The 13,265-nt window shown below is 38.3% G+C and overlaps 1 pseudogene; it reads right to left on the bottom strand.

The window, feature by feature from the left end:
- Positions 1–12,303: 12,303 nt before the first annotated feature.
- LOC106967363 (granzyme A-like) lies at positions 12,304–12,856 on the bottom strand (annotated as a pseudogene).
- Between the last annotated feature and the right edge of the window lie 409 nt (positions 12,857–13,265).

Raw genomic sequence — 13,265 nt, 5'->3', positions numbered from 1 at the left:
AATTACAGCTTTGTAATACAGCTTGAAGTCCAGGATTGTGATGCCTCTAGCTTTCGTTTTCTTTTGTCAGGATTGCTTTGGCTATTCAGGGTCTTTTCTGGTTACATACACATTTTAGAATTGTTTGTTCTAGCTCTGTGAAGAATGTTGGTGTTATTTTGATAGGGATTGCATTAAATATGTAGATTGATTTGGGTAGCATAGGCATTTTAACAATATTTTTTCTTCCAATCCATGAGCATGGAATTTTTTTTTTTCATTTCTTTGCGTCTTCTTCATTTTCTTTCATAAGCTTTCTGTAGTTTTCAGCATACTGATTTTTTACCTCTTGGGTTAGGCCTATTCCTAGGTATTTTATGTTTTTAGGTGCAATGGTAAATGGGTTCGATTCCTTAATTTCTCTTTCTGTTGTTTCATTATTGGTGTATAGAAATGCAACTGATTTCTGTACATTGATTTTACATCCTGTGACTTTGTTGAATTCACTTATCAGTTATAGCAGTTTTTGGGTGGACTCTTTTGAGTTTTCCACATAGATTATCATGTCATCTGTGAAGAGTGAAAGCTTGACTTCTTCCTTGCTGATTTGGATGCATTTTATTTCATTTTGTTATCTGATTGCTAAGGCTAGGACTTCCAACACTATGTTAAACAACAGTGGTGAGAGTGGACATCTCTGTTGTGTTCCTAATCTCAGGGGGAAAGCTCTCAGTTTTTCCCCATTGAGGATGATATTAGCCGTGGGTCTTTCATATATGGCCTTTATAATGTTGAGATATGTTCTTTGTATTCCTACTTTATTGAGGGTTTTTATCAAAAAAGAATGCTGTATTTTGTCAAATGCTTTTTCTGTATCTATTGAGAGGATCATGTGGTTCTTATCCTTTCTTTTATTACTGTGGTGTATCATGTTGATTGATTTGTGGATATTGAGCTAGACTTGCAGTCCAGGAATAAATCCCACTTGATCATGATGAATAATTCTTTTAGTGTATTGTTGGATTTAATTTGCTAGTATCTTGTTGAGAAATTTTGCATCCACGTTCATCAAGGATATTGGCCTGTAATTCTTCTTTTTAGTTGGGTTTTTGTCTGGTTTTGGAATCAAGGTAATGGTGGCCTCATAGAATGTGTTTGGAAGTTTTCCTTCCATTTCTATTTTTTGGAACAGTTTGAGAAGAATAGGTATTAACTTTTCTTTAAATGTCTGGTAGACTTCCTCTGGGAAGCCATCTGGCCCCAGACTCTAGTTTGTTGGAAGATTTTTGATTACTGATTCCATTTCTTTACTGGTTATGGGTCTGTTCAAATTTTCTATTTCCCCCTGTTTCAGTTTTGGTAGTTAATGTTTCTAGGAATTTGTCCATTTTTTCCAGATAGCCCAATTTGTTGGCATATAATTGTTTATAATATTCTCTTATTATTGTTTGTATTTCTGTGGTGTTGGTTGTGATCTCTCTTTCATTTGTGATTTTATTTATTTGGGTCCTCCTTTCATTTTTCTTTTTGATCAGTCTGGCTAGGGGTTTATCAATTTTGTTAATTCTTTCTAAGATCCAGTTCCTGGTTTCATTGATCTGCTCTACTTTTTTTTTTATCATTAATTTCTGCTCTAATCTTTATTATTTCCCTTCTTCTGCTGGTTTTGGGCTTCATTTGCTGTACTTTTTCTAGCTCCTTTAAGTGTAAGGTTAAGTTGTAAGTTTGAGACATTTCTTCCTTCTTTAGGAAGGCCTGGGTTGCTGTATACTTCCCTATTATAACCACCTTTGCTGCGTCCCAAAAATTTTGGTCTGTCATATTTTCTTTTTCCTTGGCTTCCATATACTTTTTTTTATTTCCTCTTTAATTTCTTGGTTAACCCATTCATTCTTTAGTAGGATGTTCTTTAATCTCCAAGTATTTGTGGTCTTTGCAAATTTTTTTCTTGTGGTTGATTTCAAGTTTCATAGTGGTATGTTCTAAAAATATGCATGATATGATATCGATCTTTTTGTACTTGTTGAGGGCTGATTTGTAGCCAGTATGTGATCTGTTCTGGAGAATGTTCTAGGTGTACTCAAGAAGAATGTGTATTCTGCTGCTTTAAGATGAAATGTTCTGAATGTATCTGTTTAGTCCATCTGGTCCAGTGTGTCTTTCAAAGCCATTGTTTCCTTGATTTTCTGCTTAGATGATCTGTCCATTGCTGTTAAGTGGGGAGTTAAAGTTCCCTATTATTATGATACTATTATCAATGAGTTTCTTTATATTTGTGATTAATTGATTTATATATTTGGGTGTCTCCAAGTGGGGAAATAAATATTTAGGACTGTTAGAACTTTTTGGTGGACAAACCCCTTAATTATGACATAATGCCTTTCTTCATCTCTTGTTATAGTCTTTCTCTTAAAATCTAGTTTGTCTGATATAAGTATGGCTGCTCTAACTTTCTTTTAGCATCTATTAGCATAATGGATGGTTCTTCATCTCTTACTTTCAACCTGCAAGTGTCTTTATGTCTAAAATGAGTCTTTTGTAGACAACATATAGATAGGTCTTTTTTTTTTTTAATCCATTCTGATACCCTATGTCTTTTGATTGGAACATTTAGTCCATTTATATTTAAAGTGATTATTGAAAGATATGAATTTAGTGCCATTGTGTTCCCTGTAAATTTGGTGTTTATGGTAATATTCTCTGGTCCTTTGTAGTCTTTGTTGCTTTTGATATTGTTTTGTTTTGTTTTGTTTTGTTTTGTTTTGTTTTCTCCACCCAAAGAGTCCCCCCTATAACTTCTTGCAGGGCTGGTTTATTGGTCATGAACTCCTTTGTTTTTTATTTGTCTGGGAAACTCTTTATCTTTCCTTTTATTCTGAATGACAAACTTACTGGATAAAGAATTCTTGACTGCTTATTTTTCTGATTCGGCATATTGAATATATCCTGTCACTTCTTTTTAGTCTGCCATGTTTCTGTGGATAGATCTGCAAACTTGAACTGTCTTCCCTTGTAGGTTAAGAACTTTTTTTCCCTTGCTGCTCTCATGATTCTTTCCTTGTCAGTGTATTTTGTGAATTTGATTATAATATGCCTTGGTGATGGTGGGTTTTTATTTAAGCTAATAGGAATACTCTGTGTTTCTTGGATTTTGATGTCTGTGTCCTTCTCCAGAGTAGGAGAGTTCTCAGTTATAACTTGCTCACATAAGCCTTCTTCCCCCTTTTCTCTTTCTTCATCTTCTGGGACTCCTATGATATGAATGTTATTCCTCTTTAATAAGTCGCTGAGTTCTCTAACTCTTGTATTGTCATCTTTTGCCTTTGTTTCCCTTTTATTTTCCTGCTTCATTGTTTTCCATAATTTTATCTTCTATATCACTGATTCACTGCTCTGCGTCATTCATCCTTGCAATCACAGCAAATATTCAAGATTGCATCGTTATAGCATTTTCAATTTTGGCCTGACTACAGTTTATTTCTTTAACTCTGCAGAAAGGGATACTCTGGGGTCTTCTATGCTTTTTTCAGCCCAGCTAGTATTCTTATAATCATGGTTTTAAATTCTAATTCGGTTATCTTACGTATTCTTGCAGTAATTAAATCCCTGGTTGTTATTTCTTCCAGTTGTTTCTTTTGGGGTGAATTCCTCCATCTTGTCATTTTGGAGGAAGAAAAAAATTAATAAAATAAAAAAGAAAAATTAAAAACAAAACAAAGAAAATGAAGGAAAGTAGATCCTAGGTGTGTTTCAGTCAGCTTGTTGAAAGAAGCTTGATAGAAAAGAGGGAAAAAAGGAAAAAAAATAATTTTTTAAATTAAAAAAACTTTAAAGTAATAAAATAGAATAAAATAAATAGAATAGAATAGAATAGATGAAAAAATTGCTCTTTCCGTACCCAATAAAGAGAAAGAAAAGAAAAAAGAAAGCAACAGAAGCAGAAATGAACAAACAGAATGAAACTCAAATGAAGTTACATGCAGTAGCCCCTATAACTGAAACTTTGTAGCACACTATAGTCCATAGACTATGGCAGGTGGAAGGGATTTATGCTGGTCTTCTGGTGAATCTGCCTGGAGGGCACAGGTGGATGGGACTTGGTTTTTGGAACTGTTCTTAACTTGGTGGTGCCTCTTAGTTGGGCCGATCTGTGTGCACATGTGCATACATGCTTGTGTTCTAGAAGTGAAAATAGCTTCACCCAGCTGTCTAGTCTCTGGTGTAGGAATTTTGTGCCCTCATGGACATGCAATCAAGCACCCTTCCTTTGTCTCAAGCTTCTGTCTGCTCCCTGCCTTTACTCTGTTTCCAAGCTGTCTCCCTGCCAAGATGTGCCTCCCTCCAGAGTTTTATATCAGGTGGGCTGTGTTTCAAAACCCAACACTTTAGAGACCCCATGGCTTGGACCATCGCTGATTCTCTGGGGGAGGATCTTGCCAAGCAATGACGGGGTGCTGGCTTGTCCCAGAAAATGTTCATGTGATTCGCAGTGGAAAAGGCTCAGAGTTTATGGTAAATCACAACACACAGCCAGAACCAGGTTTTGCTACACTCTGGCATCTTTTTCCAGTATCAGTAAGTGTGGCAGCTCTCTGCGGTCCGCTGGGACTTTTGCTGAGAAGGAGGCCATACAACCTCTACCAAATGCACTCCAAACAGGGGAACTATTTCTCCCTGTGTGGCACATGTACCCCTCAGACTGTGCTTCCTGCTTCTGAGGGTTCACCCTACTTCCTCATCAGTCTTTGTGCTCCACTGTTTATAGAATCCTGGTGGTATTGAAACCCTCCCCTCTCTCCCTGCCAATGGTTTTGGGAAACAGATTTCCTGTCCAGTCCCCTGCAAGTGTTTTCACTTTTTCTCTCTTTCCCTCCAGCTACTTTTGGGGGGAGTGCTTTTCTTGAGCGATCCTGATGGCTTGCTGTCTCCCCCTTTCTCTTTCTCTCTCTGTCCTCTTTTCGTGAAAACGTCTCCCTACTCTCCATGGCTCCATGACTTTTCTCTCCCCCAATTCACGCCTCCACACCATGTACCTGCCAAGTTCTCTGGCTCAAATTATGCACATTGTAGTATTAATCTTCAGATCAACTTTTTATGTGTTAAAAATGGTTTGATGTTGGGGCGCCTGGGTGGCTCAGTCGGTTAAGTGGCCGACTTCGGCTCAGGTCATGATCTCGCAGTCCGTGGGTTCGAGCCCCACGTCCGGCTCTGTGCTGACTGCTCAGAGCCTGGAGCCTGTTTCAGATGCTGTGTCTCCCTCTCTCTCTGACCCTCCCCCGTTCATGCTCTGTCTCTCTCTGTCTCAAAAATAAATAAACGTTAAAAAAAAATGGTTTGATGCTGATCTAGCTGTGCTTCAGGCTCAGGGTCCCCATACACTCCACCATCTTAAATCCATCTTCAGTCATATATTCTTTTTTTAATTTTTTTTATTAAAAAAAAATTTTTTTTAAATGTTTATTTATTTTTGAGACAGAGAGAGACAGAGCATGAATGGGGGAGGGTCAGAGAGAGAGGGAGACACAGAATCGGAAACAGGCTCCAGGCTCTGAGCCATCAGCCCAGAGCCCGACGCGGGGCTCGAACTCATGAACCGTGAGATTGTGACCTGAGCCGAAGTCGGACGCTCAACCGACTGAGCCACCCAGGCGCCCCTTCAGTCATAGATTCTTAAGCACAACCAATGAGAGAGTGGCTTTTAACACTTAAGTGTTGCAGGCTATTCCCATTAATTTTTTCTTGAATTCTTTGTAACTATCATTTATTTTTAAAAACAGGGACCTAACTTTGAAGCCAGGCAACTCCAGCTCAACACCTAATTTTGCAAATAACATTTTATTGGAACACTCACACAAACAATAAAGTAAAATAAAATAAAATAAAATAGGGGGGTTCTTTTGAGGAAGAAGAGTTACTTTAAATATCATGGCTAACTTTTAGAACACTACCTTAAAGAAATAATGACTAATAATCCATGAATAGAGATATTAATCACAGTTATATTTATCATAGTGAAAATTAAGAAGCTCATTGTCTATAATAAGTAAATATTAAATGGATTCTTTTACAGAATTAAAATGCTATTTTTGCAGAACTTTTTGTGGCAGAGTGTTTAGAAGATTTCTTAAAAGGAGAGCACACCTTAACAAGTTTATGAACTTCCAGCGCTTTGAGAAAAATGGCAAAATAATAACCTTTAATTGGCCAGAAAGACCTCACCATGGGAATGGTTTGGTTCTCAGTTTTATTTAACATTGTTCTTCTATGCAAGAGAGCAGTTGATTCATTAATAAGATCTCCACTTTGGGAAAAAAAAAAGGTTTTGGACATGAAGGATCCAATGAGAAGGAAGCCTCCTTTCTGTTATTTGGATCAGAGAAGAAGGTGGAAATGACGCTATAAGTGAGCACCCATGTATTTATTGTCTCACCTGGGACACTCCTGAAAGTGAAAGAAGGCATTATTATTAACAATATATGCCAGAACTACAGGTATAGCCTGGGAGGGAACAGGCAAACTGGCACAAATGATCAGCTCCTCATATAAGGAGATTGATTTCGCCCAGAGAATTTCTGGAGAGTTCCCCGAGTCTGGTTTCAAGGGACATTACTAACATTATCTCTGGCCCATTCCAACCTGATGGGGAATATCTGGGTCACTAGATAATTATTGCTCATGGCCAGGGTCAGGACGTTAAGGAGAGTTGGGGCATTGGGAGCATTTTCTTGCTTGTTCAGTGCACTCAATTTTCCAGTTTTATACTATAACTGCATTTGATCCACACAGCTGAGAAGGCTGAGAGAATTAGGTTAAACTGTTTTCCTTTGTTCAGAAATCACCTGAATACCTTTGGACATGCTTATGAAATCACTGTTTCTCAAACTTGCCTGAAAATAAAAATTACATCGCGGGGGGTAGCTGTTAAAAATACCAATTCTTGGGATCCACCTCAAACTTAGTGAATTGGTTCTCTTATGGAAAATTCTGAAAGGTCTATATTTTAAACAAGTTCTCCAGGTTATTCTGTTCAATAGGCAAGTTTGAGATAGGCTTTATTATATAATGCTAAGTTTCAAGAAGTAGCATGGAGAGCATATTCTCAAGTATGCAGATACATACTTTCATATGTGCATATAGGTGGACCACAAGGAAATACGATACAGAGGTTAAGAGAGTGATAATCTCTGAGATAAGGACTTTTAGTCTCTGAGATAAGGATTTATATTCTTCTCACTTTCCTGTACTTTCTACAATGTTTACAGTGAGTTATAACCAAACATAACAAAAAGCATTATTTTAATATTATCGAGCCATTTCATGTATATAATTAGAAACCCAGCTTATTCTTTTTCCTTGGAATATGAGTGAAAATACTCTGAATTATAGGTATGTACTCAAGTTGTTTCTCTGAGGTTTCTCCACCTCAGGGAGCTTCAGGCAGCCATGCAGACTGTGTGTTGCACAACACCAGGAGTGTCCTTTATATTAGGCTCTCTTCACTGGCGCCTCCTAGCGTTGTGCAATGTGCAAGCCTGCCCCATTACCTGAAAAGTCATTTACCTTGGATTAATTCTTGATTTAGAGATTATGTGTAGAAAAGCAAGGTGATTTGTCAAAGCTTATGCATATGTAGCTACTTTTATAGGAGGAATTAGAGAAGACAGCACTAATGTGAGTAGATGTTAATAATCATACAGGGAACATTCTTTTCCATGGATTTCAAGTTAAAACATGTTGATTATCTTAATAATGGAATTGGCCAAAGCAAATACATTGCTGTAAACCATATTCTCAAGCAGCGCAGGGCCTAAAGAAGAAATGGGATTGATGTTAAAAAAGAATCTCAAGCCTCAGCATTTAAATTGCCCTCATATCCACCTTACATGCCTTTCTTCCTCCTGGATATATTGTGTGGTTATGGTTTTGTCCACTTAAGCATATGAAGTTTAAATATTTGAAGTGAAAAAGAATGAGGGGAATTTATTCATTTATTCAAGTAACTAAGAAATACAGAGAGATGTTAAGCTCTACATGAAAAACAAAAATGAATCTGACCTGAATCCTGCTACCAAGGAGTTGACAATACCGGGGAAAAAATAAGGCTTGTAAGTAACTGATTATACTGCATGGAAAAAAAAATAACAAGTGCCATATTAGGGAGAATTCAAATGAGGGAGAGATTTAACCCCCTCATTTGAGCTCAGGACAGGTGTACTGAGAATCAGGGAACCCTTTCTGAAGGGGAGCCATTGCAACAGGATCCTTGAAGCATAGATGGAGTTTGAGGGCTTTGGTCATTTAGAGGCATGAAAGATCCAGTATGTCAGGCTCCGGCCATGAATAAAGAACCAGAGGTGGGGAAATGCAAAGGACGACATAAATGGCTCTACTGGTGGAAGTGAAGGGCAGGTGCATTGGGTGGCAAATCTGAGCTAGCAGGTTCAAGTCACCTGGCATAGGAGGGAAGAAGCCAAAGCTGAAGCATTAGTTCCTCTCTGGAAAGGTCAACGTTGCTCTCCTCATGCTTTCAAAAAGGGACCTCGCTAATTCCAGAAAGCAGGTGTTATGGTCAGAGCTCAGTTGCTTATCTAGCCTCATAGAAAGTAAAGCCCCATTACCTTCTTAGTCATTGGAAGTGAAAGCTAAACACCTTACATTATACAGTGACTGTGACATGAAGTAACCAGACAATTCTGTGTTACATACGGTTATTTTATTATTTACGTACAATTGGTAACATTAAGATTTAAAAAGAACATATTGTTGGGGTTCCTGGGTGTCTCAGTCAGTTAGGTGTCCAACTCTTGATTTTGGCTCAGGTCATGATCTTGCAAGGTTTGTGGGTTCAAGCCCTGCTTTGGGCTCTGCACACTGACTTCACAGACTCTGCTTGGGATTCTCTGTTTCTGTCTCTCTCTGCCCCTCCCCTGCTCACACTCTATCTCTCTAGAAAGAAATAATAAAAAAATTTAAAAATAAATAAAATATAAAAAGAATACATTGTTGACATAGGCCATTGGCTGGGACATGGAAAAGCCTTTTACACAGAATCCTCCTTTGTGGTTTATTTGTTGTAAAAGTATCTTACCTGCCTGTCAAAGAAAGGTTTTTTCTTTGTCTTCCTTATATCTTCAAAGAGCAAGGTAATTTAAGTCCAGTGTGCATATGCATTTGTGTTGTTGTTGTTTTTGGTGGTGGTGGTGTGGTAAGTGTTGTGGCGTCCATTTATGGATCTTTACAAACATCCAAGGAATATGGAAATATTGGTGAAGTGTAAGTAGGTAATGATTAAGGCTGATTCTAAATGTGAGGGATAGAGGCCTCTGAAGACATCAAATTTGGGGGTCTGAATGGAAAAAATAAATCAAGAGGCTTTCAGTTGTTTGGTCATCTGGCAAAGAGGTATTTGGCAAGAGCTGAATATCACCCTAGTCCTAGAATTGGAAGATGACATCTTCTTCTAACCTCAATAATCCCATACCCACTGATCCTTTGTTTTACAACTCTGAGCACCACTTTTTCCCCAGTACAGTAGTCATTATACTTTACTTCACAGAATTAATTAGAGGAAAAATAATTAGTCTAAACATAAAAGTGCTTTATAATGCAAACGTGGTGTAATCGGTGGAAATACCTACCACATGTTGGGAATTGTGTTGAGTGCTCTAAGTTATCTTAAATCTTCAAAATATCTTTTAATTTTTACTTATTTAGTTTTTTAAAGGTTTGTTTATTTTTGAAAGAGAGAGTACCAGTGGGGCAGGGACAGAGAGAGAGGGAGGCATAGGACCTGAAGCAGGCTCTGTGCTGACAGCAGACAGCCTGATGCGGGGCTCGAACTCACCAACCATGAGATCATGACCTGAGCCAAAGTCAGATGCTTAACCAACTGAACCATCCAGGTTCTCCCAAAATATCTTTTTTTTTTTTTAATTTTTAAATTTTTTTTTTAATTTATTTTGAGACAGAGAGAGACAGAGCATGAGCAGGGGAGGGGCAGAGAGAGGGGGAGACACAGAATCTGAAGCAGACTCCAGGCTCTGAGCTGTCAGCACAGAGCCTGACATGAGGCTCGAACTCGCAGACCGCGAGATCGTGACCTGAGCCTAAGTCGGACGCTCAACCGACCGAGCCACCCAGGCCCCCCGACCAAAATATCTTTTAAAGACAAGTATCAGCTCTTTTGCAGACAAAGTAAAAAGGTTCAGGGAGGTTAAGTGACTTGACCAAAGTTACAAGTCCTGGTTAGGGCTGAAGGATTCATACTCAGGCCTGTGTAATGCCCACAACTTTGCTCTTTGGCATTTGCACTGTTCTTGATTTACTTTCTTGCTTTCATTAATCACTAAAGTTCTCCTTGGAAATCTACTACTGCTACCACTAATAATAATAATATTTATTGACCTCTAATTATGTGATATACCAGGCACTGTTCTACACACTCAGAGAGTGATAACCCATTTAATCCTTATAACTCTATGAGGTAGCTTATGTTATTTACCTACATTTTATAGATGAGAAAATAAAGGCTGACAAAGGTTAACTAACTTACCTAAGCTAGTAAGTGGCTGAGCTAAAATTTAAACTCAGGTAGTCAGGTGACGAAATTATTTGGAAGATAAATGATTGCAAATAGCAAGGGACTTCCTGACTTTTCATTATTAAGACATGATATAAAGTTTTCCTAGAAGGTATGAATTTACACGGAGATTAATGTACAATACGCATTTATATTCCAAAGCCTTGTTTATGTTGTAAGTATGTTTCTATCTTGGGCTTATTTTTGTGTATCATGAAATTAAGTTCAAGAATAAGCCATGTCTATGAGCATTTGTATCTATTTAACTGTGTAAAAATTACTTTCCCAAATATCAGTATAAATGTATAGTTACAGAAATGGTAAATTGACAAAACATCTCCTTTTTATTTTCAACTTAGAAAGCTGTACAACCCCCCCCCCTTTTTTTTTTGCCTTATTAATTATCCAAAGAGTTTAAGGTTAGGTGGCTTGTTGAAACAAATCTTTTTAGCAAGATTAATTTTAAAGTTAGACATTATGAGTATCAAATTAAGCTGTCAGCCTGTGGAATGATACTGAGAGAGATGGGTTACAACCACCCCTCCCCCAACCTCTGCAGGGATTGGTAAGTATGAACAGGAATACCAGAGGCCAGGAATCACATTTTAGTAATTCTTTTCTAGTTATGTCAGATTTCTAGCATGCTATTAGAGACACATGTGTCATCCTCACCATCAACCAACATATCATTGCTGTTTCAAACTGTTACTAGAGCTGTTGACACAGAATATTGTGTCTGTCGACAGCTCCAATTAGCTGGCGTGTCTGACTGGTGACAGCATGGTCTACTTTTGTTTATGGGGACGGTGGGAGCTGTGTCTCTGTCTCCCAACCTCCAGTGGCAGACAGATGGATAGAGCTATATAATCATCAACGGAAGCGTGTGATATTCTGACTTCACAAACCATCATGCCGAGCAGAACCAACGGCCTTTTGTCTGCTTTTAGAAATGACTGCAAGCTCCCTCCCATCTGTCAAGTTATGAGGCGAATATATACAAAATGCATCATATATATGTACATGTGGACCACAATGGATTGGGATGCGAGAAGGAAATAAACATTAAAATAAAAGCCAATGTGATATTTAATTTTGTATCATGTCAGCATTGAAGATATTTTTGCCTTAGTACTAAGTTTCTAAAATGTCTTTCAGCAAAAAGCTTTGAAAAATAAACCAATCATAGTTTTATTATTATTTACATCCTACCTGTAAGAATTGATAAATTAAATTTTGTAACATTTGCATTCTCTACTGTGAATGACCTTTCTTTTGACATGTGGAAGTATCATCGGCTTGGAATTCCCTATATGTCATCTTCTCCACTAGTTCCCAACCTCTCATCGAAGAGAGACGTGTGAGAGATGATGTTCATACAAAATAAACCCACCTTAATAAGCATATCTGGATGTGTACAAGCAGAGTACATGGCTCAGAACTCCACTTTTTCCAATAGGGGAAGAGGAATGGAAAGCAGGTGATTGAGAACGATGCAATTATAGGACAAGTCTGGAATTTATTTTGCCTAAGAAATGTAAACCATTCCTAAATTTTATTAGTTCTATTGTTTGATGTGACTCATAAGTAGCCATTATGTGGCTGGGAACCACTGACCTAGTTCATCAACCCACCTCCCAACCTCAGTTACTATAACTCACCCCTCAGGTTCCAGCTCAAATGCCACTCCCCTGAGAAAACCTTCCTAGGACTTTTTTTTTTTTTTACACAAATTGATTTTATTTATGATAACATTAACAAGTGATGGCAAGTGAAATGAAATACAGTTATCTAAACTGCCCCTTCATAGTCTTATTTATCCAGTTGAGATACTTCTGTGAGAGAAGAGTATAGATGCCAGGTCCTCAAGGGTTTCCGCATTTCCCTAGAAGGCCAAAGGCAGTAATAACTCTAAAAGTATCCTCACATATCAAAGGGCTTCTAGAATCTCCATTGCACGAGTCTTTTCCACCCTTGAGGCTGCCGGCATAAATCATATTCAGCCCAATCACGCGATGATAATCATAGTGCTTTTGATCATTGCAGATTCTACTGTTTATGATGGTGATATTGACTTCTCTCAGAGTATCTGACTGAGGTGAGTTATTATGAATTTTCCCCCAGCCTGCAACTTGGCACAAGGTTCCTGGTTTCACATCATCCCCTTTTTTAGGAAGATGGAGGGTGCTCACATTTTTATTAATTTTTGCCTTTTTTGGACAGCTGTAAAAGTTTAAGATCACCCTCATGTGTGTCCTGGTCAAATATACATACATATTCACAATGTGAGTGAATATACATTTTCACAACACTCTGCTCTTTCCCTTCTTATCACTTACTGCAGTTGGTAAAATCCATTTGTGTAATTGTTTGAATTTTTTTTTTCAACGTTTATTTATTTTTGGGACAGAGAGAGACAGAGCATGAACGGGGGAGGGGCAGAGAGAGAGGGAGACACAGAATCGGAAACAGGCTCCAGGCTCTGAGCCATCAGCCCAGAGCCTGACGCGGGGCTCGAACTCACAGACCGCGAGATCGTGACCTGGCTGAAGTCGGACGCTTAACCGACTGCGCCACCCAGGCGCCCCACCATATGTGTAATTGTTTGATCTACGTCTTCCTCTGCACTGAGTTCCAGGAGGGCAAGAACAGGTTGGTGTTGCTCACCATTGAATCTCTGATGTCCAGTAAAGTACCTGGTACCTACTTG

Source organism: Acinonyx jubatus, chromosome C2 (assembly GCF_027475565.1).
Source record: "Acinonyx jubatus isolate Ajub_Pintada_27869175 chromosome C2, VMU_Ajub_asm_v1.0, whole genome shotgun sequence".
Classification (NCBI taxonomy): Eukaryota; Metazoa; Chordata; class Mammalia; order Carnivora; family Felidae; genus Acinonyx; species Acinonyx jubatus.
Note: the sequence above shows the minus strand (reverse complement) of the source record. Positions and strands in the feature narration are given on the sequence as shown.